The sequence below is a fragment of the Rhinoderma darwinii genome, chromosome 1 (genome assembly GCF_050947455.1).
Source record: "Rhinoderma darwinii isolate aRhiDar2 chromosome 1, aRhiDar2.hap1, whole genome shotgun sequence".
Lineage (NCBI taxonomy): Eukaryota > Metazoa > Chordata > Amphibia > Anura > Rhinodermatidae > Rhinoderma > Rhinoderma darwinii.
In genome coordinates this window covers 412,458,471-412,482,422 of record NC_134687.1, presented here as the reverse complement: position 1 = coordinate 412,482,422, position 23,952 = coordinate 412,458,471, and the positions used below count along the sequence as shown (strand labels likewise).

The 23,952-nt window shown below is 42.8% G+C and overlaps 15 non-coding genes across 15 annotated transcripts; all 15 read right to left on the bottom strand.

The window, feature by feature from the left end:
* Nucleotides 1–293: 293 nt before the first annotated feature.
* On the bottom strand, nucleotides 294–376 carry TRNAL-UAG (transfer RNA leucine (anticodon UAG)). Its single transcript has one exon. It is a non-coding gene; the product is annotated as a tRNA-Leu (tRNA).
* Nucleotides 377–1,559: 1,183 nt separating this feature from the next.
* On the bottom strand, nucleotides 1,560–1,642 carry TRNAL-UAG (transfer RNA leucine (anticodon UAG)). The gene has a single exon. It is a non-coding gene; the product is annotated as a tRNA-Leu (tRNA).
* A 1,182-nt stretch (nucleotides 1,643–2,824) lies between these two features.
* Nucleotides 2,825–2,907, bottom strand: TRNAL-UAG (transfer RNA leucine (anticodon UAG)). The gene has a single exon. It is a non-coding gene; the product is annotated as a tRNA-Leu (tRNA).
* Nucleotides 2,908–4,090: 1,183 nt separating this feature from the next.
* TRNAL-UAG (transfer RNA leucine (anticodon UAG)) lies at nucleotides 4,091–4,173 on the bottom strand. Its single transcript has one exon. It is a non-coding gene; the product is annotated as a tRNA-Leu (tRNA).
* A 1,182-nt stretch (nucleotides 4,174–5,355) lies between these two features.
* On the bottom strand, nucleotides 5,356–5,438 carry TRNAL-UAG (transfer RNA leucine (anticodon UAG)). Its single transcript has one exon. It is a non-coding gene; the product is annotated as a tRNA-Leu (tRNA).
* Nucleotides 5,439–7,854: 2,416 nt separating this feature from the next.
* TRNAL-UAG (transfer RNA leucine (anticodon UAG)) lies at nucleotides 7,855–7,937 on the bottom strand. Its single transcript has one exon. It is a non-coding gene; the product is annotated as a tRNA-Leu (tRNA).
* Nucleotides 7,938–10,353: 2,416 nt separating this feature from the next.
* TRNAL-UAG (transfer RNA leucine (anticodon UAG)) lies at nucleotides 10,354–10,436 on the bottom strand. The gene has a single exon. It is a non-coding gene; the product is annotated as a tRNA-Leu (tRNA).
* Nucleotides 10,437–12,769: 2,333 nt separating this feature from the next.
* On the bottom strand, nucleotides 12,770–12,852 carry TRNAL-UAG (transfer RNA leucine (anticodon UAG)). The gene has a single exon. It is a non-coding gene; the product is annotated as a tRNA-Leu (tRNA).
* A 1,182-nt stretch (nucleotides 12,853–14,034) lies between these two features.
* On the bottom strand, nucleotides 14,035–14,117 carry TRNAL-UAG (transfer RNA leucine (anticodon UAG)). Its single transcript has one exon. It is a non-coding gene; the product is annotated as a tRNA-Leu (tRNA).
* A 2,219-nt stretch (nucleotides 14,118–16,336) lies between these two features.
* On the bottom strand, nucleotides 16,337–16,419 carry TRNAL-UAG (transfer RNA leucine (anticodon UAG)). The gene has a single exon. It is a non-coding gene; the product is annotated as a tRNA-Leu (tRNA).
* Nucleotides 16,420–17,585: 1,166 nt separating this feature from the next.
* TRNAL-UAG (transfer RNA leucine (anticodon UAG)) lies at nucleotides 17,586–17,668 on the bottom strand. The gene has a single exon. It is a non-coding gene; the product is annotated as a tRNA-Leu (tRNA).
* Nucleotides 17,669–18,854: 1,186 nt separating this feature from the next.
* Nucleotides 18,855–18,937, bottom strand: TRNAL-UAG (transfer RNA leucine (anticodon UAG)). Its single transcript has one exon. It is a non-coding gene; the product is annotated as a tRNA-Leu (tRNA).
* Nucleotides 18,938–20,119: 1,182 nt separating this feature from the next.
* Nucleotides 20,120–20,202, bottom strand: TRNAL-UAG (transfer RNA leucine (anticodon UAG)). The gene has a single exon. It is a non-coding gene; the product is annotated as a tRNA-Leu (tRNA).
* Nucleotides 20,203–21,388: 1,186 nt separating this feature from the next.
* On the bottom strand, nucleotides 21,389–21,471 carry TRNAL-UAG (transfer RNA leucine (anticodon UAG)). Its single transcript has one exon. It is a non-coding gene; the product is annotated as a tRNA-Leu (tRNA).
* A 2,219-nt stretch (nucleotides 21,472–23,690) lies between these two features.
* Nucleotides 23,691–23,773, bottom strand: TRNAL-UAG (transfer RNA leucine (anticodon UAG)). Its single transcript has one exon. It is a non-coding gene; the product is annotated as a tRNA-Leu (tRNA).
* Nucleotides 23,774–23,952: the final 179 nt, after the last annotated feature.

The following is a 23,952-nucleotide window of genomic DNA, read 5'->3' as shown; positions in this document are numbered from 1 at the left end:
CAGGATAGCGGAGGAGCTCAATGAAAATGTGTCATTACTTTATGAGTGTTAGACCTGACATTATATCATGCTAAGAAAATATGAGTGTTCAAAAGTGGGATTTAAATCCACAAATTCAAGAGAGACCGGTCGGTCATCCTAACCTACACAAAAGTGCAATTTTTAAAGATTGGATGCCGAAACAGTTATCTGAAGAGTCTAATGTTTTGGGGCGTATACCGACATAGTTTTTTTACTATTATTTCACTAACACTGACGGAATGACTGCGAAGTATGTTTAAGAAAAGATGAGTTGTCAGAAGTGGGATTTGAACCCACGCCTCCAGGGGAGACTGCGACCTAAACGCAGCGCCTTAGACCACTTGGCCATCCTGACTTACAGAAAAACCTCTGCCTCTCCAGATTGGTAGGAAAAACAATCATGTTAAGAGTCGATTTTTTGGGGATGTTGAATTGAAAGATTAGAACTGTTTCTTGTCCATTTCCGTCTTGTATTTATTGGTTTATGATTACAGTGTTGCAAAAAGAAGTCCTTGAAGACCCTTTTACTTGCTTGATCTTGAAAATATAGAGAAATCCCCCTGGGAGGTACCCAGGAGTAAGGCAGTGGTGTAGGATTCTCTATAACATTCACTCAAGTAAGCAGAGGGATATGAATTGTTTTACATTGTTCACTTATATTTAGGGTCCTGTTAGAGATATGGGGATCATGAGAATTTAGAGTTGGTAGAGAATATGATCAAGGTTAAAAAAGTTGGCAGAAAGGAGTGTTGTGAAAGTCGTGGTACTATAAAAGGTATCTACTGCACCTGACTGTTGGGTGTGGAGCACTTCTCTTTATCAGAATTTAGATTTAGCCGCGTAACTGGTGGGTTCTGCAGGTGTTCGTCAGGGATGGGGTTTCTCTGACAGCTTTACAAGTGCTAGAATTAATTTGGCTCCAAACTCCCACTAATACAAAGCCACATGTATATAAGTGGCTCGGGCTGGTCTATTGGAGCTATGGAGTGCACAGTAGTGGAGCTAGGCCATGTTCTGTAGCCAGGCCCAGGATGTGGCCCCGTGTCTCGAATATTGCCACAACTTACACGGTTGCAGTGGGTAAATGCTATTAGCAAAAGGACTCCTCTCATCGCCGTACTCAGCTGCATAGAAATTGGGCAACAGAATAGCTGCACTATCACTCAATAGTACTGAATGCAGAATTGTCCCAGGTCTGGTGTTAAGTCTGTAGAAGTCTTTACAGGGAGTTGGCGAGGATTTTACCAGGATAGCGGAGGAGCTCAATGAAAATGTGTCATTACTTTATGAGTGTTAGACCTGACATTATATCATGCTAAGAAAATATGAGTGTTCAAAAGTGGGATTTAAATCCACAAATTCAAGAGAGACCGGTCGGTCATCCTAACCTACACAAAAGTGCAATTTTTAAAGATTGGATGCCGAAACAGTTATCTGAAGAGTCTAATGTTTTGGGGCGTATACCGACATAGTTTTTTTACTATTATTTCACTAACACTGACGGAATGACTGCGAAGTATGTTTAAGAAAAGATGAGTTGTCAGAAGTGGGATTTGAACCCACGCCTCCAGGGGAGACTGCAACCTAAACGCAGCGCCTTAGACCACTCGGCCATCCTGACTTACAGAAAACCTCTGCCTCTCCAGATTGGTAGGAAAAACAATCATGTTAAGAGTCGATTTTTTGGGGATGTTGAATTGAAAGATTAGAACTGTTTCTTGTCCATTTCCGTCTTGTATTTATTGGTTTATGATTACAGTGTTGCAAAAAGAAGTCCTTGAAGACCCTTTTACTTGCTTGATCTTGAAAATATAGAGAAATCCCCCTGGGAGGTACTTAGGAGTAAGGCAGTGGTGTAGGATTCTCTATAACATTCACTCAAGTAAGCAGAGGGATATGAATTGTTTTACATTGTTCACTTATATTTAGGGTCCTGTTAGAGATATGGGGATCATGAGAATTTAGAGTTGGTAGAGAATATGATCAAGGTTAAAAAAGTTGGCAGAAAGGAGTGTTGTGAAAGTCGTGGTACTATAAAAGGTATCTACTGCACCTGACTGTTGGGTGTGGAGCACTTCTCTTTATCAGAATTTAGATTAAGCCGCGTAACTGGTGGGTTCTGCAGGTGTTCGTCAGGGATGGGGTTTCTCTGACAGCTTTACAAGTGCTAGAATTAATTTGGCTCCAAACTCCCACTAATACAAAGCCACATGTATATAAGTGGCTCGGGCTGGTCTCTTGGAGCAATGGAGTGCACAGTAGTGGAGCTAGGCCATGTTCTGTAGCCAGGCCCAGGATGTGGCCCCGTGTCTCGAATATTGCCACAACTTACACGTTTGCAGTGGGTAAATGCTATTAGCAAAAGGACTCCTCTCATCGCCGTACTCAGCTGCATAGAAATTGGGCAACAGAATAGCTGCACTATCACTCAATAGTACTGAATGCAGAATTGTCCCAGGTCTGGTGTTAAGTCTGTAGAAGTCTTTACAGGGAGTTGGCGAGGATTTTACCAGGATAGCGGAGGAGCTCAATGAAAATGTGTCATTACTTTATGAGTGTTAGACCTGACATTATATCATGCTAAGAAAATATGAGTGTTCAAAAGTGGGATTTAAATCCACAAATTCAAGAGAGACCGGTCGGTCATCCTAACCTACACAAAAGTGCAATTTTTAAAGATTGGATGCCGAAACAGTTATCTGAAGAGTCTAATGTTTTGGGGCGTATACCGACATAGTTTTTTTACTATTATTTCACTAACACTGACGGAATGACTGCGAAGTATGTTTAAGAAAAGATGAGTTGTCAGAAGTGGGATTTGAACCCACGCCTCCAGGGGAGACTGCGACCTAAACGCAGCGCCTTAGACCACTTGGCCATCCTGACTTACAGAAAAACCTCTGCCTCTCCAGATTGGTAGGAAAAACAATCATGTTAAGAGTCGATTTTTTGGGGATGTTGAATTGAAAGATTAGAACTGTTTCTTGTCCATTTCCGTCTTGTATTTATTGGTTTATGATTACAGTGTTGCAAAAAGAAGTCCTTGAAGACCCTTTTACTTGCTTGATCTTGAAAATATAGAGAAATCCCCCTGGGAGGTACTTAGGAGTAAGGCAGTGGTGTAGGATTCTCTATAACATTCACTCAAGTAAGCAGAGGGATATGAATTGTTTTACATTGTTCACTTATATTTAGGGTCCTGTTAGAGATATGGGGATCATGAGAATTTAGAGTTGGTAGAGAATATGATCAAGGTTAAAAAAGTTGGCAGAAAGGAGTGTTGTGAAAGTCGTGGTACTATAAAAGGTATCTACTGCACCTGACTGTTGGGTGTGGAGCACTTCTCTTTATCAGAATTTAGATTTAGCCGCGTAACTGGTGGGTTCTGCAGGTGTTCGTCAGGGATGGGGTTTCTCTGACAGCTTTACAAGTGCTAGAATTAATTTGGCTCCAAACTCCCACTAATACAAAGCCACATGTATATAAGTGGCTCGGGCTGGTCTATTGGAGCTATGGAGTGCACAGTAGTGGAGCTAGGCCATGTTCTGTAGCCAGGCCCAGGATGTGGCCCCGTGTCTCGAATATTGCCACAACTTACACGGTTGCAGTGGGTAAATGCTATTAGCAAAAGGACTCCTCTCATCGCCGTACTCAGCTGCATAGAAATTGGGCAACAGAATAGCTGCACTATCACTCAATAGTACTGAATGCAGAATTGTCCCAGGTCTGGTGTTAAGTCTGTAGAAGTCTTTACAGGGAGTTGGCGAGGATTTTACCAGGATAGCGGAGGAGCTCAATGAAAATGTGTCATTACTTTATGAGTGTTAGACCTGACATTATATCATGCTAAGAAAATATGAGTGTTCAAAAGTGGGATTTAAATCCACAAATTCAAGAGAGACCGGTCGGTCATCCTAACCTACACAAAAGTGCAATTTTTAAAGATTGGATGCCGAAACAGTTATCTGAAGAGTCTAATGTTTTGGGGCGTATACCGACATAGTTTTTTTACTATTATTTCACTAACACTGACGGAATGACTGCGAAGTATGTTTAAGAAAAGATGAGTTGTCAGAAGTGGGATTTGAACCCACGCCTCCAGGGGAGACTGCGACCTAAACGCAGCGCCTTAGACCACTCGGCCATCCTGACCTACAGAAAACCTCTGCCTCTCCAGATTGGTAGGAAAAACAATCATGTTAAGAGTCGATTTTTTGGGGATGTTGAATTGAAAGATTAGAACTGTTTCTTGTCCATTTCCGTCTTGTATTTATTGGTTTATGATTACAGTGTTGCAAAAAGAAGTCCTTGAAGACCCTTTTACTTGCTTGATCTTGAAAATATAGAGAAATCCCCCTGGGAGGTACCCAGGAGTAAGGCAGTGGTGTAGGATTCTCTATAACATTCACTCAAGTAAGCAGAGGGATATGAATTGTTTTACATTGTTCACTTATATTTAGGGTCCTGTTAGAGATATGGGGATCATGAGAATTTAGAGTTGGTAGAGAATATGATCAAGGTTAAAAAAGTTGGCAGAAAGGAGTGTTGTGAAAGTCGTGGTACTATAAAAGGTATCTACTGCACCTGACTGTTGGGTGTGGAGCACTTCTCTTTATCAGAATTTAGATTAAGCCGCATAACTGGTGGGTTCTGCAGGTGTTCGTCAGGGATGGGGTTTCTCTGACAGCTTTACAAGTGCTAGAATTAATTTGGCTCCAAACTCCCACTAATACAAAGCCACATGTATATAAGTGGCTCGGGCTGGTCTCTTGGAGCTATGGAGTGCACAGTAGTGGAGCTAGGCCATGTTCTGTAGCCAGGCCCAGGATGTGGCCCCGTGTCTCGAATATTGCCACAACTTACACGGTTGCAGTGGGTAAATGCTATTAGCAAAAGGACTCCTCTCATCGCCGTACTCAGCTGCATAGAAATTGGGCAACAGAATAGCTGCACTATCACTCAATAGTACTGAATGCAGAATTGTCCCAGGTCTGGTGTTAAGTCTGTAGAAGTCTTTACAGGGAGTTGGCGAGGATTTTACCAGGATAGCGGAGGAGCTCAATGAAAATGTGTCATTACTTTATGAGTGTTAGACCTGACATTATATCATGCTAAGAAAATATGAGTGTTCAAAAGTGGGATTTAAATCCACAAATTCAAGAGAGACCGGTCGGTCATCCTAACCTACACAAAAGTGCAATTTTTAAAGATTGGATGCCGAAACAGTTATCTGAAGAGTCTAATGTTTTGGGGCGTATACCGACATAGTTTTTTTACTATTATTTCACTAACACTGACGGAATGACTGCGAAGTATGTTTAAGAAAAGATGAGTTGTCAGAAGTGGGATTTGAACCCACGCCTCCAGGGGAGACTGCGACCTAAACGCAGCGCCTTAGACCACTCGGCCATCCTGACTTACAGAAAACCTCTGCCTCTCCAGATTGGTAGGAAAAACAATCATGTTAAGAGTCGATTTTTTGGGGATGTTGAATTGAAAGATTAGAACTGTTTCTTGTCCATTTCCGTCTTGTATTTATTGGTTTATGATTACAGTGTTGCAAAAAGAAGTCCTTGAAGACCCTTTTACTTGCTTGATCTTGAAAATATAGAGAAATCCCCCTGGGAGGTACCCAGGAGTAAGGCAGTGGTGTAGGATTCTCTATAACATTCACTCAAGTAAGCAGAGGGATATGAATTGTTTTACATTGTTCACTTATATTTAGGGTCCTGTTAGAGATATGGGGATCATGAGAATTTAGAGTTGGTAGAGAATATGATCAAGGTTAAAAAAGTTGGCAGAAAGGAGTGTTGTGAAAGTCGTGGTACTATAAAAGGTATCTACTGCACCTGACTGTTGGGTGTGGAGCACTTCTCTTTATCAGAATTTAGATTAAGCCGCGTAACTGGTGGGTTCTGCAGGTGTTCGTCAGGGATGGGGTTTCTCTGACAGCTTTACAAGTGCTAGAATTAATTTGGCTCCAAACTCCCACTAATACAAAGCCACATGTATATAAGTGGCTCGGGCTGGTCTCTTGGAGCTATGGAGTGCACAGTAGTGGAGCTAGGCCATGTTCTGTAGCCAGGCCCAGGATGTGGCCCCGTGTCTCGAATATTGCCACAACTTACACGGTTGCAGTGGGTAAATGCTATTAGCAAAAGGACTCCTCTCATCGCCGTACTCAGCTGCATAGAAATTGGGCAACAGAATAGCTGCACTATCACTCAATAGTACTGAATGCAGAATTGTCCCAGGTCTGGTGTTAAGTCTGTAGAAGTCTTTACAGGGAGTTGGCGAGGATTTTACCAGGATAGCGGAGGAGCTCAATGAAAATGTGTCATTACTTTATGAGTGTTAGACCTGACATTATATCATGCTAAGAAAATATGAGTGTTCAAAAGTGGGATTTAAATCCACAAATTCAAGAGAGACCGGTCGGTCATCCTAACCTACACAAAAGTGCAATTTTTAAAGATTGGATGCCGAAACAGTTATCTGAAGAGTCTAATGTTTTGGGGCGTATACCGACATAGTTTTTTTACTATTATTTCACTAACACTGACGGAATGACTTTGAAGTATGTTTAAGAAAAGATGAGTTGTCAGAAGTGGGATTTGAACGCAGCGCCTTAGACCACTCGGCCATCCTGACTTACAGGAAACCTCTGCCTCTCCAGATTGGTAGGAAAAACAATCATGTTAAGAGTCGATTTTTTGGGGATGTTGAATTGAAAGATTAGAACTGTTTCTTGTCCATTTCCGTCTTGTATTTATTGGTTTATGATTACAGTGTTGCAAAAAGAAGTCCTTGAAGACCCTTTTACTTGCTTGATCTTGAAAATATAGAGAAATCCCCCTGGGAGGTACCCAGGAGTAAGGCAGTGGTGTAGGATTCTCTATAACATTCACTCAAGTAAGCAGAGGGATATGAATTGTTTTACATTGTTCACTTATATTTAGGGTCCTGTTAGAGATATGGGGATCATGAGAATTTAGAGTTGGTAGAGAATATGATCAAGGTTAAAAAAGTTGGCAGAAAGGAGTGTTGTGAAAGTCGTGGTACTATAAAAGGTATCTACTGCACCTGACTGTTGGGTGTGGAGCACTTCTCTTTATCAGAATTTAGATTAAGCCGCGTAACTGGTGGGTTCTGCAGGTGTTCGTCAGGGATGGGGTTTCTCTGACAGCTTTACAAGTGCTAGAATTAATTTGGCTCCAAACTCCCACTAATACAAAGCCACATGTATATAAGTGGCTCGGGCTGGTCTCTTGGAGCTATGGAGTGCACAGTAGTGGAGCTAGGCCATGTTCTGTAGCCAGGCCCAGGATGTGGCCCCGTGTCTCGAATATTGCCACAACTTACACGGTTGCAGTGGGTAAATGCTATTAGCAAAAGGACTCCTCTCATCGCCGTACTCAGCTGCATAGAAATTGGGCAACAGAATAGCTGCACTATCACTCAATAGTACTGAATGCAGAATTGTCCCAGGTCTGGTGTTAAGTCTGTAGAAGTCTTTACAGGGAGTTGGCGAGGATTTTACCAGGATAGCGGAGGAGCTCAATGAAAATGTGTCATTACTTTATGAGTGTTAGACCTGACATTATATCATGCTAAGAAAATATGAGTGTTCAAAAGTGGGATTTAAATCCACAAATTCAAGAGAGACCGGTCGGTCATCCTAACCTACACAAAAGTGCAATTTTTAAAGATTGGATGCCGAAACAGTTATCTGAAGAGTCTAATGTTTTGGGGCGTATACCGACATAGTTTTTTTACTATTATTTCACTAACACTGACGGAATGACTGCGAAGTATGTTTAAGAAAAGATGAGTTGTCAGAAGTGGGATTTGAACCCACGCCTCCAGGGGAGACTGCGACCTAAACGCAGCGCCTTAGACCACTCGGCCATCCTGACTTACAGATAACCTCTGCCTCTCCAGATTGGTAGGAAAAACAATCATGTTAAGAGTCGATTTTTTGGGGATGTTGAATTGAAAGATTAGAACTGTTTCTTGTCCATTTCCGTCTTGTATTTATTGGTTTATGATTACAGTGTTGCAAAAAGAAGTCCTTGAAGACCCTTTTACTTGCTTGATCTTGAAAATATAGAGAAATCCCCCTGGGAGGTACCCAGGAGTAAGGCAGTGGTGTAGGATTCTCTATAACATTCACTCAAGTAAGCAGAGGGATATGAATTGTTTTACATTGTTCACTTATATTTAGGGTCCTGTTAGAGATATGGGGATCATGAGAATTTAGAGTTGGTAGAGAATATGATCAAGGTTAAAAAAGTTGGCAGAAAGGAGTGTTGTGAAAGTCGTGGTACTATAAAAGGTATCTACTGCACCTGACTGTTGGGTGTGGAGCACTTCTCTTTATCAGAATTTAGATTAAGCCGCGTAACTGGTGGGTTCTGCAGGTGTTCGTCAGGGATGGGGTTTCTCTGACAGCTTTACAAGTGCTAGAATTAATTTGGCTCCAAACTCCCACTAATACAAAGCCACATGTATATAAGTGGCTCGGGCTGGTCTCTTGGAGCTATGGAGTGCACAGTAGTGGAGCTAGGCCATGTTCTGTAGCCAGGCCCAGGATGTGGCCCCGTGTCTCGAATATTGCCACAACTTACACGGTTGCAGTGGGTAAATGCTATTAGCAAAAGGACTCCTCTCATCGCCGTACTCAGCTGCATAGAAATTGGGCAACAGAATAGCTGCACTATCACTCAATAGTACTGAATGCAGAATTGTCCCAGGTCTGGTGTTAAGTCTGTAGAAGTCTTTACAGGGAGTTGGCGAGGATTTTACCAGGATAGCGGAGGAGCTCAATGAAAATGTGTCATTACTTTATGAGTGTTAGACCTGACATTATATCATGCTAAGAAAATATGAGTGTTCAAAAGTGGGATTTAAATCCACAAATTCAAGAGAGACCGGTCGGTCATCCTAACCTACACAAAAGTGCAATTTTTAAAGATTGGATGCCGAAACAGTTATCTGAAGAGTCTAATGTTTTGGGGCGTATACCGACATAGTTTTTTTACTATTATTTCACTAACACTGACGGAATGACTTTGAAGTATGTTTAAGAAAAGATGAGTTGTCAGAAGTGGGATTTGAACGCAGCGCCTTAGACCACTCGGCCATCCTGACTTACAGATAACCTCTGCCTCTCCAGATTGGTAGGAAAAACAATCATGTTAAGAGTCGATTTTTTGGGGATGTTGAATTGAAAGATTAGAACTGTTTCTTGTCCATTTCCGTCTTGTATTTATTGGTTTATGATTACAGTGTTGCAAAAAGAAGTCCTTGAAGACCCTTTTACTTGCTTGATCTTGAAAATATAGAGAAATCCCCCTGGGAGGTACCCAGGAGTAAGGCAGTGGTGTAGGATTCTCTATAACATTCACTCCAGTAAGCAGAGGGATATGAATTGTTTTACATTGTTCACTTATATTTAGGGTCCTGTTAGAGATATGGGGATCATGAGAATTTAGAGTTGGTAGAGAATATGATCAAGGTTAAAAAAGTTGGCAGAAAGGAGTGTTGTGAAAGTCGTGGTACTATAAAAGGTATCTACTGCACCTGACTGTTGGGTGTGGAGCACTTCTCTTTATCAGAATTTAGATTAAGCCGCGTAACTGGTGGGTTCTGCAGGTGTTCGTCAGGGATGGGGTTTCTCTGACAGCTTTAGAAGTGCTAGAATTAATTTGGCTCCAAACTCCCACTAATACAAAGCCACATGTATATAAGTGGCTCGGGCTGGTCTCTTGGAGCTATGGAGTGCACAGTAGTGGAGCTAGGCCATGTTCTGTAGCCAGGCCCAGGATGTGGCCCCGTGTCTCGAATATTGCCACAACTTACACGGTTGCAGTGGGTAAATGCTATTAGCAAAAGGACTCCTCTCATCGCCGTACTCAGCTGCATAGAAATTGGGCAACAGAATAGCTGCACTATCACTCAATAGTACTGAATGCAGAATTGTCCCAGGTCTGGTGTTAAGTCTGTAGAAGTCTTTACAGGGAGTTGGCGAGGATTTTACCAGGATAGCGGAGGAGCTCAATGAAAATGTGTCATTACTTTATGAGTGTTAGACCTGACATTATATCATGCTAAGAAAATATGAGTGTTCAAAAGTGGGATTTAAATCCACAAATTCAAGAGAGACCGGTCGGTCATCCTAACCTACACAAAAGTGCAATTTTTAAAGATTGGATGCCGAAACAGTTATCTGAAGAGTCTAATGTTTTGGGGCGTATACCGACATAGTTTTTTTACTATTATTTCACTAACACTGACGGAATGACTGCGAAGTATGTTTAAGAAAAGATGAGTTGTCAGAAGTGGGATTTGAACCCACGCCTCCAGGGGAGACTGCGACCTAAACGCAGCGCCTTAGACCACTCGGCCATCCTGACTTACAGAAAACCTCTGCCTCTCCAGATTGGTAGGAAAAACAATCATGTTAAGAGTCGATTTTTTGGGGATGTTGAATTGAAAGATTAGAACTGTTTCTTGTCCATTTCCGTCTTGTATTTATTGGTTTATGATTACAGTGTTGCAAAAAGAAGTCCTTGAAGACCCTTTTACTTGCTTGATCTTGAAAATATAGAGAAATCCCCCTGGGAGGTACCCAGGAGTAAGGCAGTGGTGTAGGATTCTCTATAACATTCACTCAAGTAAGCAGAGGGATATGAATTGTTTTACATTGTTCACTTATATTTAGGGTCCTGTTAGAGATATGGGGATCATGAGAATTTAGAGTTGGTAGAGAATATGATCAAGGTTAAAAAAGTTGGCAGAAAGGAGTGTTGTGAAAGTCGTGGTACTATAAAAGGTATCTACTGCACCTGACTGTTGGGTGTGGAGCACTTCTCTTTATCAGAATTTAGATTAAGCCGCGTAACTGGTGGGTTCTGCAGGTGTTCGTCAGGGATGGGGTTTCTCTGACAGCTTTACAAGTGCTAGAATTAATTTGGCTCCAAACTCCCACTAATACAAAGCCACATGTATATAAGTGGCTCGGGCTGGTCTCTTGGAGCTATGGAGTGCACAGTAGTGGAGCTAGGCCATGTTCTGTAGCCAGGCCCAGGATGTGGCCCCGTGTCTCGAATATTGCCACAACTTACACGGTTGCAGTGGGTAAATGCTATTAGCAAAAGGACTCCTCTCATCGCCATACTCAGCTGCATAGAAATTGGGCAACAGAATAGCTGCACTATCACTCAATAGTACTGAATGCAGAATTGTCCCAGGTCTGGTGTTAAGTCTGTAGAAGTCTTTACAGGGAGTTGGCGAGGATTTTACCAGGATAGCGGAGGAGCTCAATGAAAATGTGTCATTACTTTATGAGTGTTAGACCTGACATTATATCATGCTAAGAAAATATGAGTGTTCAAAAGTGGGATTTAAATCCACAAATTCAAGAGAGACCGGTCGGTCATCCTAACCTACACAAAAGTGCAATTTTTAAAGATTGGATGCCGAAACAGTTATCTGAAGAGTCTAATGTTTTGGGGCGTATACCGACATAGTTTTTTTACTATTATTTCACTAACACTGACGGAATGACTGCGAAGTATGTTTAAGAAAAGATGAGTTGTCAGAAGTGGGATTTGAACGCAGCGCCTTAGACCACTCGGCCATTGAAAGATTAGAACTGTTTCTTGTCCATTTCCGTCTTGTATTTATTGGTTTATGATTACAGTGTTGCAAAAAGAAGTCCTTGAAGACCCTTTTACTTGCTTGATCTTGAAAATATAGAGAAATCCCCCTGGGAGGTACCCAGGAGTAAGGCAGTGGTGTAGGATTCTCTATAACATTCACTCAAGTAAGCAGAGGGATATGAATTGTTTTACATTGTTCACTTATATTTAGGGTCCTGTTAGAGATATGGGGATCATGAGAATTTAGAGTTGGTAGAGAATATGATCAAGGTTAAAAAAGTTGGCAGAAAGGAGTGTTGTGAAAGTTGTGGTACTAAAAAAAGGTATCTACTGCACCTGACTGTTGGGTGTGGAGCACTTCTCTTTATCAGAATTTAGATTAAGCCGCGTAACTGGTGGGTTCTGCAGGTGTTCGTCAGGGATGGGGATTCTCTGACAGTTTTACAAGTACTAGAATTAATTTGGCTCCAAACTCCCACTAATTCAAAGCCACATGTATATAAGTGGCTCAGGCTGGTCTCTTGGAGCTATGGAGTGCACAGTAGTGGAGCTAGGCCATGTTCTGTAGCCAGGCCCAGGATGTGGCCCCGTGTCTCGAATATTGCCACAACTTACACGGTTGCAGTGGGTAAATGCTATTAGCAAAAGGACTCCTCTCATCGCCGTACTCAGCTGCATAGAAATTGGGCAACAGAATAGCTGCACTATCACTCAATAGTACTGAATGCAGAATTGTCCCAGGTCTGGTGTTGAGTTTGTAGAAGTCTTTACAGGGAGTTGGCGAGGATTTTACCAGGATAGCGGAGGAGCTCAAGGAAAATGTGTTATTACTTTATGAGTGTTAGACCTGACATTATATCATGCTAAGAAAATATAAGTGTTCAAAAGTGGGATTTAAATCCACAAATTCAAGAGAGACCGGTCGGTCATCCTAACCTAAACAAAAGTGCAATTTTTAAAGATTGGATGCCCAAACAGTTATCTGAAGAGTCTAATGTTTTGGGGCGTATACCGACATAGTTTTTTACTATTATTTCACTAACACTGACGGAATGACTGCGAAGAATGTTTAAGAAAAGATGAGTTGTTAGAAGTGGGATTTGAACCCACGCCTCCAGGGGAGACTGCGACCTAAACGCAGCGCCTTAGACCACTCGTCCATCCTGACTTACAGAAAACCTCTGCCTCTCCAGGTTTGTAGGAAAAACAATCATGTTAAGAGTCGATTTTTTGGGGATGTTGAATTGAAAGATTAGAACTGTTTCTTGTCCATTTCCGTCTTGTATTTATTGGTTTATGATTACAGTGTTGCAAAAAGAAGTCCTTGAAGACCCTTTTACTTGCTTGATCTTGAAAATATAGAGAAATCCCCCTGGGAGGTACCCAGGAGTAAGGCAGTGGTGTAGGATTCTCTATAACATTCACTCAAGTAAGCAGAGGGATATGAATTGTTTTACATTGTTCACTTATATTTAGGGTCCTGTTAGAGATATGGGGATCATGAGAATTTAGAGTTGGTAGAGAATATGATCAAGGTTAAAAAAGTTGGCAGAAAGGAGTGTTGTGAAAGTCGTGGTACTATAAAAGGTATCTACTGCACCTGACTGTTGGGTGTGGAGCACTTCTCTTTATCAGAATTTAGATTAAGCCGCGTAACTGGTGGGTTCTGCAGGTGTTCGTCAGGGATGGGGTTTCTCTGACAGCTTTGCAAGTGCTAGAATTAATTTGGCTCCAAACTCCCACTAATACAAAGCCACATGTATATAAGTGGCTCGGGCTGGTCTCTTGGAGCTATGGAGTGCACAGTAGTGGAGCTAGGCCATGTTCTGTAGCCAGGCCCAGGATGTGGCCCCGTGTCTCGAATATTGCCACAACTTACACGGTTGCAGTGGGTAAATGCTATTAGCAAAATGACTCCTCTCATCGCCGTACTCAGCTGCATAGAAATTGGGCAACAGAATAGCTGCACTATCACTCAATAGTACTGAATGCAGAATTGTCCCAGGTCTGGTGTTAAGTCTGTAGAAGTCTTTACAGGGAGTTGGCGAGGATTTTACCAGGATAGCGGAGGAGCTCAATGAAAATGTGTCATTACTTTATGAGTGTTAGACCTGACATTATATCATGCTAAGAAAATATGAGTGTTCAAAAGTGGGATTTAAATCCACAAATTCAAGAGAGACCGGTCGGTCATCCTAACCTACACAAAAGTGCAATTTTTAAAGATTGGATGCCGAAACAGTTATCTGAAGAGTCTAATGTTTTGGGGCGTATACCGACATAGTTTTTTTACTATTATTTCACTAACACTGACGGAATGACTGCGAAGTATGTTTAAGAAAAGATGAGTTGTCAGAAGTGGGATTTGAACCCACGCCTCCAGGGGAGACTGCGACCTAAACGCAGCGCCTTAGACCACTCGGCCATCCTGACTTACAGAAAACCTCTGACTCTCCAGATTGGTAGGAAAAACAATCATGTTAAGAGTCGATTTTTTGGGGATGTTGAATTGAAAGATTAGAACTGTTTCTTGTCCATTTCCGTCTTGTATTTATTGGTTTATGATTACAGTGTTGCAAAAAGAAGTCCTTGAAGACCCTTTTACTTGCTTGATCTTGAAAATATAGAGAAATCCCCCTGGGAGGTACCCAGGAGTAAGGCAGTGGTGTAGGATTCTCTATAACATTCACTCAAGTAAGCAGAGGGATATGAATTGTTTTACATTGTTCACTTATATTTAGGGTCCTGTTAGAGATATGGGGATCATGAGAATTTAGAGTTGGTAGAGAATATGATCAAGGTTAAAAAAGTTGGCAGAAAGGAGTGTTGTGAAAGTCGTGGTACTATAAAAGGTATCTACTGCACCTGACTGTTGGGTGTGGAGCACTTCTCTTTATCAGAATTTAGATTAAGCCGCGTAACTGGTGGGTTCTGCAGGTGTTCGTCAGGGATGGGGTTTCTCTGACAGCTTTACAAGTGCTAGAATTAATTTGGCTCCAAACTCCCACTAATACAAAGCCACATGTATATAAGTGGCTCGGGCTGGTCTCTTGGAGCTATGGAGTGCACAGTAGTGGAGCTAGGCCATGTTCTGTAGCCAGGCCCAGGATGTGGCCCCGTGTCTCGAATATTGCCACAACTTACACGGTTGCAGTGGGTAAATGCTATTAGCAAAAGGACTCCTCTCATCGCCATACTCAGCTGCATAGAAATTGGGCAACAGAATAGCTGCACTATCACTCAATAGTACTGAATGCAGAATTGTCCCAGGTCTGGTGTTAAGGCCTCATTTACACGAACGTATTATACGCGCGTGCGACGCGCGTGCTTTGCACGCATGTCGTACGCACCTATATTAGTCAATGGGGCAGTTTAGACGATGCGTGAATTGCGCTCAGCGCGTGTGCGCAGAAAAAAACTCACGACATGTTCTATAATCGTGCGTTTTTCGCGCACTCACGCACCCATTGAAGTCAATGGGTGCGTGAAAACCACGCATGCCGCACGGAAGCACTTCCGTGCGAACTGCGTGATTCGCGCAAGAGCTGTCAAACTCCTGAATGTAAACAGAAAAGCACCACGTGCTTTTCTGTTTACAAACATCCAAACGGAGTGTCAAATTCGAGATGAGCGCACCGAACTTCACCGGGTTCGGCCAAACTCGTTTTGACCGAAACCGGTAAAAAATGTTCGGGTACGCGACGTCAGGAGACAGTCACTGTCCACGGTGCTGAAAGCGTTAAACTGGTTCAGCACCATGGACAGTGACTTCCGCTCCGAAAATCCATGAACCTGTAAAAAAAAAAAGACGTTCTGACTTACCGATAACTCCGGTCCGACCTCCCGGGATGACAGTTCAGTCAAAGTGACTGCTGCAGCCAATCACAGGCCAAGCACAGGCTGCAGCCAATCACAGGCTGCAGCGGTCTCATGGACTGCGGCGTCATCCTGGGAGGTGGGGCCGGATGACAAGAGAGGGACGCGTCACCAAGACAACGGCCGGGAGACCGGACTGGAGGAAGCAGGAAGTTCTTGGTAAGTATGAAAGTCTTTTTTTATTCACAGGTTGGTGTATATTGTGTTCGGCATTCACTGTCGAGGGTGCTGAAAGAGTTCCTGCCGATCAGTTAGCTCTTTCAGCACCTTGGACAGTGACGGGCGTCGACTAGCCTCATCTCTATGATGGCGGCTGCGCGAAAATCACGCAGCCGCGCATCATACACGGATGACACACGGAGCTGCCAAGTGCCTTTTGCGCGCGCAAAACGCAGCGTTTTTTGCGCGCGCAAAACGCACACGCTCGTGTAAATGAGGCCTAAGTCTGTAGAAGTCTTTACAGGGAGTTGGCGAGGATTTTACCAGGATAGCGGAGGAGCTCAATGAAAATGTGTCATTACTTTATGAGTGTTAGACCTGACATTATATCATGCTAAGAAAATATGAGTGTTCAAAAGTGGGATTTAAATCCACAAATTCAAGAGAGACCGGTCGGTCATCCTAACCTACACAAAAGTGCAATTTTTAAAGATTGGATGCCGAAACAGTTATCTGAAGAGTCTAATGTTTTGGGGCGTATACCGACATAGTTTTTTTACTATTATTTCACTAACACTGACGGAATGACTGCGAAGTATGTTTAAGAAAAGATGAGTTGTCAGAAGTGGGATTTGAACCCACGCCTCCAGGGGAGACTGCGACCTAAACGGAGCACCTTAGACCACTCAGCCATCCTGACTTACAGAAAACCTCTGCCTCTCCAGATTGGTAGGAAAAACAATCATGTTAAGAGTCGATTTTTTGGGGATGTTGAATTGAAAGATTAGAACTGTTTCTTGTCCATTTCCGTCTTGTATTTATTGGTTTATGATTACAGTGTTGCAAAAAGAAGTCCTTGCTTGATCTTGAAAATATAGAGAAATCCCCCTGGGAGGTACCCAGGAGTAAGGCAGTGGTGTAGGATTCTCTATAACATTCACTCAAGTAAGCAGAGGGATATGAATTGTTTTACATTGTTCACTTATATTTAGGGTCCTGTTAGAGATATGGGGATCATGAGAATTTAGAGTTGGTAGAGAATATGATCAAGGTTAAAAAAGTTGGCAGAAAGGAGTGTTGTGAAAGTCGTGGTACTATAAAAGGTATCTACTGCACCTGACTGTTGGGTGTGGAGCACTTCTCTTTATCAGAATTTAGATTAAGCCGCGTAACTGGTGGGTTCTGCAGGTGTTCGTCAGGGATGGGGTTTCTCTGACAGCTTTGCAAGTGCTAGAATTAATTTGGCTCCAAACTCCCACTAATACAAAGCCACATGTATATAAGTGGCTCGGGCTGGTCTCTTGGAGCTATGGAGTGCACAGTAGTGGAGCTAGGCCATGTTCTGTAGCCAGGCCCAGGATGTGGCCCCGTGTCTCGAATATTGCCACAACTTACACGGTTGCAGTGGGTAAATGCTATTAGCAAAAGGACTCCTCTCATCGCCGTACTCAGCTGCATAGAAATTGGGCAACAGAATAGCTGCACTATCACTCAATAGTACTGAATGCAGAATTGTCCCAGGTCTGGTGTTAAGTCTGTAGAAGTCTTTACAGGGAGTTGGCGAGGATTTTACCAGGATAGCGGAGGAGCTCAATGAAAATGTGTCATTACTTTATGAGTGTTAGACCTGACATTATATCATGCTAAGAAAATATGAGTGTTCAAAAGTGGGATTTAAATCCACAAATTCAAGAGAGACCGGTCGGTCATCCTAACCTACACAAAAGTGCAATTTTTAAAGATTGGATGCCGAAACAGTTATCTGAAGAGTCTAATGTTTTGGGGCGTATACCGACATAGTTTTTTTACTATTATTTCACTAACACTGACGGAATGACTGCGAAGTATGTTTAAGAAAAGATGAGTTGTCAGAAGTGGGATTTGAACCCACGCCTCCAGGGGAGACTGCGACCTAAACGCAGCGCCTTAGACCACTCGGCCATCCTGACTTACAGAAAACCTCTGACTCTCCAGATTGGTAGGAAAAACAATCATGTTAAGAGTCGATTTTTTGGGGATGTTGAATTGAAAGATTAGAACTGTTTCTTGTCCATTTCCGTCTTGTATTTATTGGTTTATGATTACAGTGTTGCAAAAAGAAGTCCTTGAAGACCCTTTTACTTGCTTGATCTTGAAAATATAGAGAAATCCCCCTGGGAGGTACCCAGGAGTAAGGCAGTGGTGTAGGATTCTCTATAACATTCACTCAAGTAAGCAGAGGGATATGAATTGTTTTACATTGTTCACTTATATTTAGGGTCCTGTTAGAGATATGGGGATCATGAGAATTTAGAGTTGGTAGAGAATATGATCAAGGTTAAAAAAGTTGGCAGAAAGGAGTGTTGTGAAAGTCGTGGTACTAAAAAAAGGTATCTACTGCACCTGACTGTTGGGTGTGGAGCACTTCTCTTTATCAGAATTTAGATTAAGCCGCGTAACTGGTGGGTTCTGCAGGTGTTCGTCAGGGATGGGGTTTCTCTGACAGTTTTACAAGTACTAGAATTAATTTGGCTCCAAACTCCCACTAATTCAAAGCCACATGTATATAAGTGGCTCGGGCTGGTCTCTTGGAGCTATGGAGTGCACAGTAGTGGAGCTAGGCCATGTTCTGAAGCCAGGCCCAAGATGTGGCCCCGTGTCTCGAATATTGCCACAACTTACATGGTTGCAGTGGGTAAATGCTATTAGCAAAAGGACTCCTCTCATCGCCGTACTAAGCTGCATAGAAATTGGGCAACAGAATAGCTGCACTATCACTCAATAGTACTGAATGCAGAATTGTCCCAGGTCTGGTGTTGAGTTTGTAGAAGTCTTTACAGGGAGTTGGCGAGGATTTTACCAGGATAGCGGAGGAGCTCAAGGAAAATGTGTTATTACTTTATGAGTGTTAGACCTGACATTATATCATGCTAAGAAAATATAAGTGTTCAAAAGTGGGATTTAAATCCACAAATTCAAGAGAGACCGGTCGGTCATCCTAACCTAAACAAAAGTGCAATTTTTAAAGATTGGATGCCAAAACAGTTATCTGAAGAGTCTAATGTATGTTTTGGGGCGTATACCGACATAGTTTTTTACTATTATTTCACTAACACTGACAGAATGACTGCGAAGAATGTTTAAGAAAAGATGAGTTGTCAGAAGTGGAATTTGAACCCACGCCTGCAGGGGAGACTGCGACCTAAACGCAGCGCCTTAGACCACTCGGCCATCCTGACTTACAGAAAACCTCTGCCTCTCCAGATTGGTAGGAAAAACAATCATGTTAAGAGTCGATTTTTTGGGGATGTTGAATTGAAAGATTAGAACTGTTTCTTGTCCATTTCCGTCTTGTATTTATTGGTTTATGATTACAGTGTTGCAAAAAGAAGTCCTTGAAGACCCTTTTACTTGCTTGATCTTGAAAATATAGAGAAATCCCCCTGGAAGGTACCCAGGAGTAAGGCAGTGGTGTAGGATTCTCTATAACATTCACTCAAGTAAGCAGAGGGATATGAATTGTTTTACATTGTTCACTTATATTTAGGGTCCTGTTAGAGATATGGGGATCATGAGAATTTAGAGTTGGTAGAGAATATGATCAAGGTTAAAAAAGTTGGCAGAAAGGAGTGTTGTGAAAGTCGTGGTACTATAAAAGGTATCTACTGCACCTGACTGTTGGGTGTGGAGCACTTCTCTTTATCAGAATTTAGATTAAGCCGCGTAACTGGTGGGTTCTGCAGGTGTTCGTCAGGGATGGGGTTTCTCTGACAGCTTTACAAGTGCTAGAATTAATTTGGCTCCAAACTCCCACTAATACAAAGCCACATGTATATAAGTGGCTCGGGCTGGTCTCTTGGAGCTATGGAGTGCACAGTAGTGGAGCTAGGCCATGTTCTGTAGCCAGGCCCAGGATGTGGCCCCGTGTCTCGAATATTGCCACAACTTACACGGTTGCAGTGGGTAAATGCTATTAGCAAAAGGACTCCTCTCATCGCCGTACTCAGCTGCATAGAAATTGGGCAACAGAATAGCTGCACTATCACTCAATAGTACTGAATGCAGAATTGTCCCAGGTCTGGTGTTAAGTCTGTAGAAGTCTTTACAGGGAGTTGGCGAGGATTTTACCAGGATAGCGGAGGAGCTCAATGAAAATGTGTCATTACTTTATGAGTGTTAGACCTGACATTATATCATGCTAAGAAAATATGAGTGTTCAAAAGTGGGATTTAAATCCACAAATTCAAGAGAGACCGGTCGGTCATCCTAACCTACACAAAAGTGCAATTTTTAAAGATTGGATGCCGAAACAGTTATCTGAAGAGTCTAATGTTTTGGGGCGTATACCGACATAGTTTTTTTACTATTATTTCACTAACACTGACGGAATGACTGCGAAGTATGTTTAAGAAAAGATGAGTTGTCAGAAGTGGGATTTGAACCCACGCCTCCAGGGGAGACTGCGACCTAAACGCAGCGCCTTAGACCACTCGGCCATCCTGACTTACATAAAACCTCTGCCTCTCCAGATTGGTAGGAAAAACAATCATGTTAAGAGTCGATTTTTTGGGGATGTTGAATTGAAAGATTAGAACTGTTTCTTGTCCATTTCCGTCTTGTATTTATTGGTTTATGATTACAGTGTTGCAAAAAGAAGTCCTTGAAGACCCTTTTACTTGCTTGATCTTGAAAATATAGAGAAATCCCCCTGGGAGGTACCCAGGAGTAAGGCAGTGGTGTAGGATTCTCTATAACATTCACTCAAGTAAGCAGAGGGATATGAATTGTTTTACATTGTTCACTTATATTTAGGGTCCTGTTAGAGATATGGGGATCATGAGAATTTAGAGTTGGTAGAGAATATGATCAAGGTTAAAAAAGTTGGCAGAAAGGAGTGTTGTGAAAGTCGTGGTACTAAAAAAAGGTATCTACTGCACCTGACTGTTGGGTGTGGAGCACTTCTCTTTATCAGAATTTAGATTAAGCCGCGTAACTGGTGGGTTCTGCAGGTGTTCGTCAGGGATGGGGTTTCTCTGACAGTTTTACAAGTACTAGAATTAATTTGGCTCCAAACTCCCACTAATTCAAAGCCACATGTATATAAGTGGCTCGGGCTGGTCTCTTGGAGCTATGGAGTGCACAGTAGTGGAGCTAGGCCATGTTCTGAAGCCAGGCCCAAGATGTGGCCCCGTGTCTCGAATATTGCCACAACTTACATGGTTGCAGTGGGTAAATGCTATTAGCAAAAGGACTCCTCTCATCGCCGTACTAAGCTGCATAGAAATTGGGCAACAGAATAGCTGCACTATCACTCAATAGTACTGAATGCAGAATTGTCCCAGGTCTGGTGTTGAGTTTGTAGAAGTCTTTACAGGGAGTTGGCGAGGATTTTACCAGGATAGCGGAGGAGCTCAAGGAAAATGTGTTATTACTTTATGAGTGTTAGACCTGACATTATATCATGCTAAGAAAATATAAGTGTTCAAAAGTGGGATTTAAATCCACAAATTCAAGAGAGACCGGTCGGTCATCCTAACCTAAACAAAAGTGCAATTTTTAAAGATTGGATGCCAAAACAGTTATCTGAAGAGTCTAATGTATGTTTTGGGGCGTATACCGACATAGTTTTTTACTATTATTTCACTAACACTGACAGAATGACTGCGAAGAATGTTTAAGAAAAGATGAGTTGTCAGAAGTGGGATTTGAACCCACGCCTCCAGGGGAGACTGCGACCTAAACGCAGCGCCTTAGACCACTCGGCCATCCTGACTTACAGAAAACCTCTGCCTCTCCAGATTGGTAGGAAAAACAATCATGTTAAGAGTCGATTTTTTGGGGATGTTGAATTGAAAGATTAGAACTGTTTCTTGTCCATTTCCGTCTTGTATTTATTGGTTTATGATTACAGTGTTGCAAAAAGAAGTCCTTGAAGACCCTTTTACTTGCTTGATCTTGAAAATATAGAGAAATCCCCCTGGGAGGTACCCAGGAGTAAGGCAGTGGTGTAGGATTCTCTATAACATTCACTCAAGTAAGCAGAGGGATATGAATTGTTTTACATTGTTCACTTATATTTAGGGTCCTGTTAGAGATATGGGGATCATGAGAATTTAGAGTTGGTAGAGAATATGATCAAGGTTAAAAAAGTTGGCAGAAAGGAGTGTTGTGAAAGTCGTGGTACTATAAAAGGTATCTACTGCACTTGACTGTTGGGTGTGGAGCACTTCTCTTTATCAGAATTTAGATTAAGCCGCGTAACTGGTGGGTTCTGCAGGTGTTCGTCAGGGATGGGGTTTCTCTGACAGCTTTACAAGTGCTAGAATTAATTTGGCTCCAAACTCCCACTAATACAAAGCCACATGTATATAAGTGGCTCGGGCTGGTCTCTTGGAGCTATGGAGTGCACAGTAGTGGAGCTAGGCCATGTTCTGTAGCCAGGCCCAGGATGTGGCCCCGTGTCTCGAATATTGCCACAACTTACACGGTTGCAGTGGGTAAATGCTATTAGCAAAAGGACTCCTCTCATCGCCATACTCAGCTGCATAGAAATTGGGCAACAGAATAGCTGCACTATCACTCAATAGTACTGAATGCAGAATTGTCCCAGGTCTGGTGTTAAGGCCTCATTTACACGAACGTATTATACGCGCGTGCGACGCGCGTGCTTTGCACGCATGTCGTACGCACCTATATTAGTCAATGGGGCAGTTTAGACGATGCGTGAATTGCGCTCAGCGCGTGTGCGCAGAAAAAAACTCACGACATGTTCTATAATCGTGCGTTTTTCGCGCACTCACGCACCCATTGAAGTCAATGGGTGCGTGAAAACCACGCATGCCGCACGGAAGCACTTCCGTGCGAACTGCGTGATTCGCGCAAGAGCTGTCAAACTCCTGAATGTAAACAGAAAAGCACCACGTGCTTTTCTGTTTACAAACATCCAAACGGAGTGTCAAATTCGAGATGAGCGCACCGAACTTCACCGGGTTCGGCCAAACTCGTTTTGACCGAAACCGGTAAAAAATGTTCGGGTACGCGACGTCAGGAGACAGTCACTGTCCACGGTGCTGAAAGCGTTAAACTGGTTCAGCACCATGGACAGTGACTTCCGCTCCGAAAATCCATGAACCTGTAAAAAAAAAAAGACGTTCTGACTTACCGATAACTCCGGTCCGACCTCCCGGGATGACAGTTCAGTCAAAGTGACTGCTGCAGCCAATAACAGGCCAAGCACAGGCTGCAGCCAATCACAGGCTGCAGCGGTCTCATGGACTGCGGCGTCATCCTGGGAGGTGGGGCCGGATGACAAGAGAGGGACGCGTCACCAAGACAACGGCCGGGAGACCGGACTGGAGGAAGCAGGAAGTTCTTGGTAAGTATGAAAGTCTTTTTTTATTCACAGGTTGGTGTATATTGTGTTCGGCATTCACTGTCGAGGGTGCTGAAAGAGTTCCTGCCGATCAGTTAGCTCTTTCAGCACCTTGGACAGTGACGGGCGTCGACTAGCCTCATCTCTATGATGGCGGCTGCGCGAAAATCACGCAGCCGCGCATCATACACGGATGACACACGGAGCTGCCAAGTGCCTTTTGCGCGCGCAAAACGCAGCGTTTTTTGCGCGCGCAAAACGCACACGCTCGTGTAAATGAGGCCTAAGTCTGTAGAAGTCTTTACAGGGAGTTGGCGAGGATTTTACCAGGATAGCGGAGGAGCTCAATGAAAATGTGTCATTACTTTATGAGTGTTAGACCTGACATTATATCATGCTAAGAAAATATGAGTGTTCAAAAGTGGGATTTAAATCCACAAATTCAAGAGAGACCGGTCGGTCATCCTAACCTACACAAAAGTGCAATTTTTAAAGATTGGATGCCGAAACAGTTATCTGAAGAGTCTAATGTTTTGGGGCGTATACCGACATAGTTTTTTTACTATTATTTCACTAACACTGACGGAATGACTGCGAAGTATGTTTAAGAAAAGATGAGTTGTCAGAAGTGGGATTTGAACCCACGCCTCCAGGGGAGACTGCGACCTAAACGCAGCGCCTTAGACCACTCGGCCATCCTGACTTACAGAAAACCTCTGCCTCTCCAGATTGGTAGGAAAAACAATCATGTTAAGAGTCGATTTTTTGGGGATGTTGAATTGAAAGATTAGAACTGTTTCTTGTCCATTTCCGTCTTGTATTTATTGGTTTATGATTACAGTGTTGCAAAAAGAAGTCCTTGAAGACCCTTTTACTTGCTTG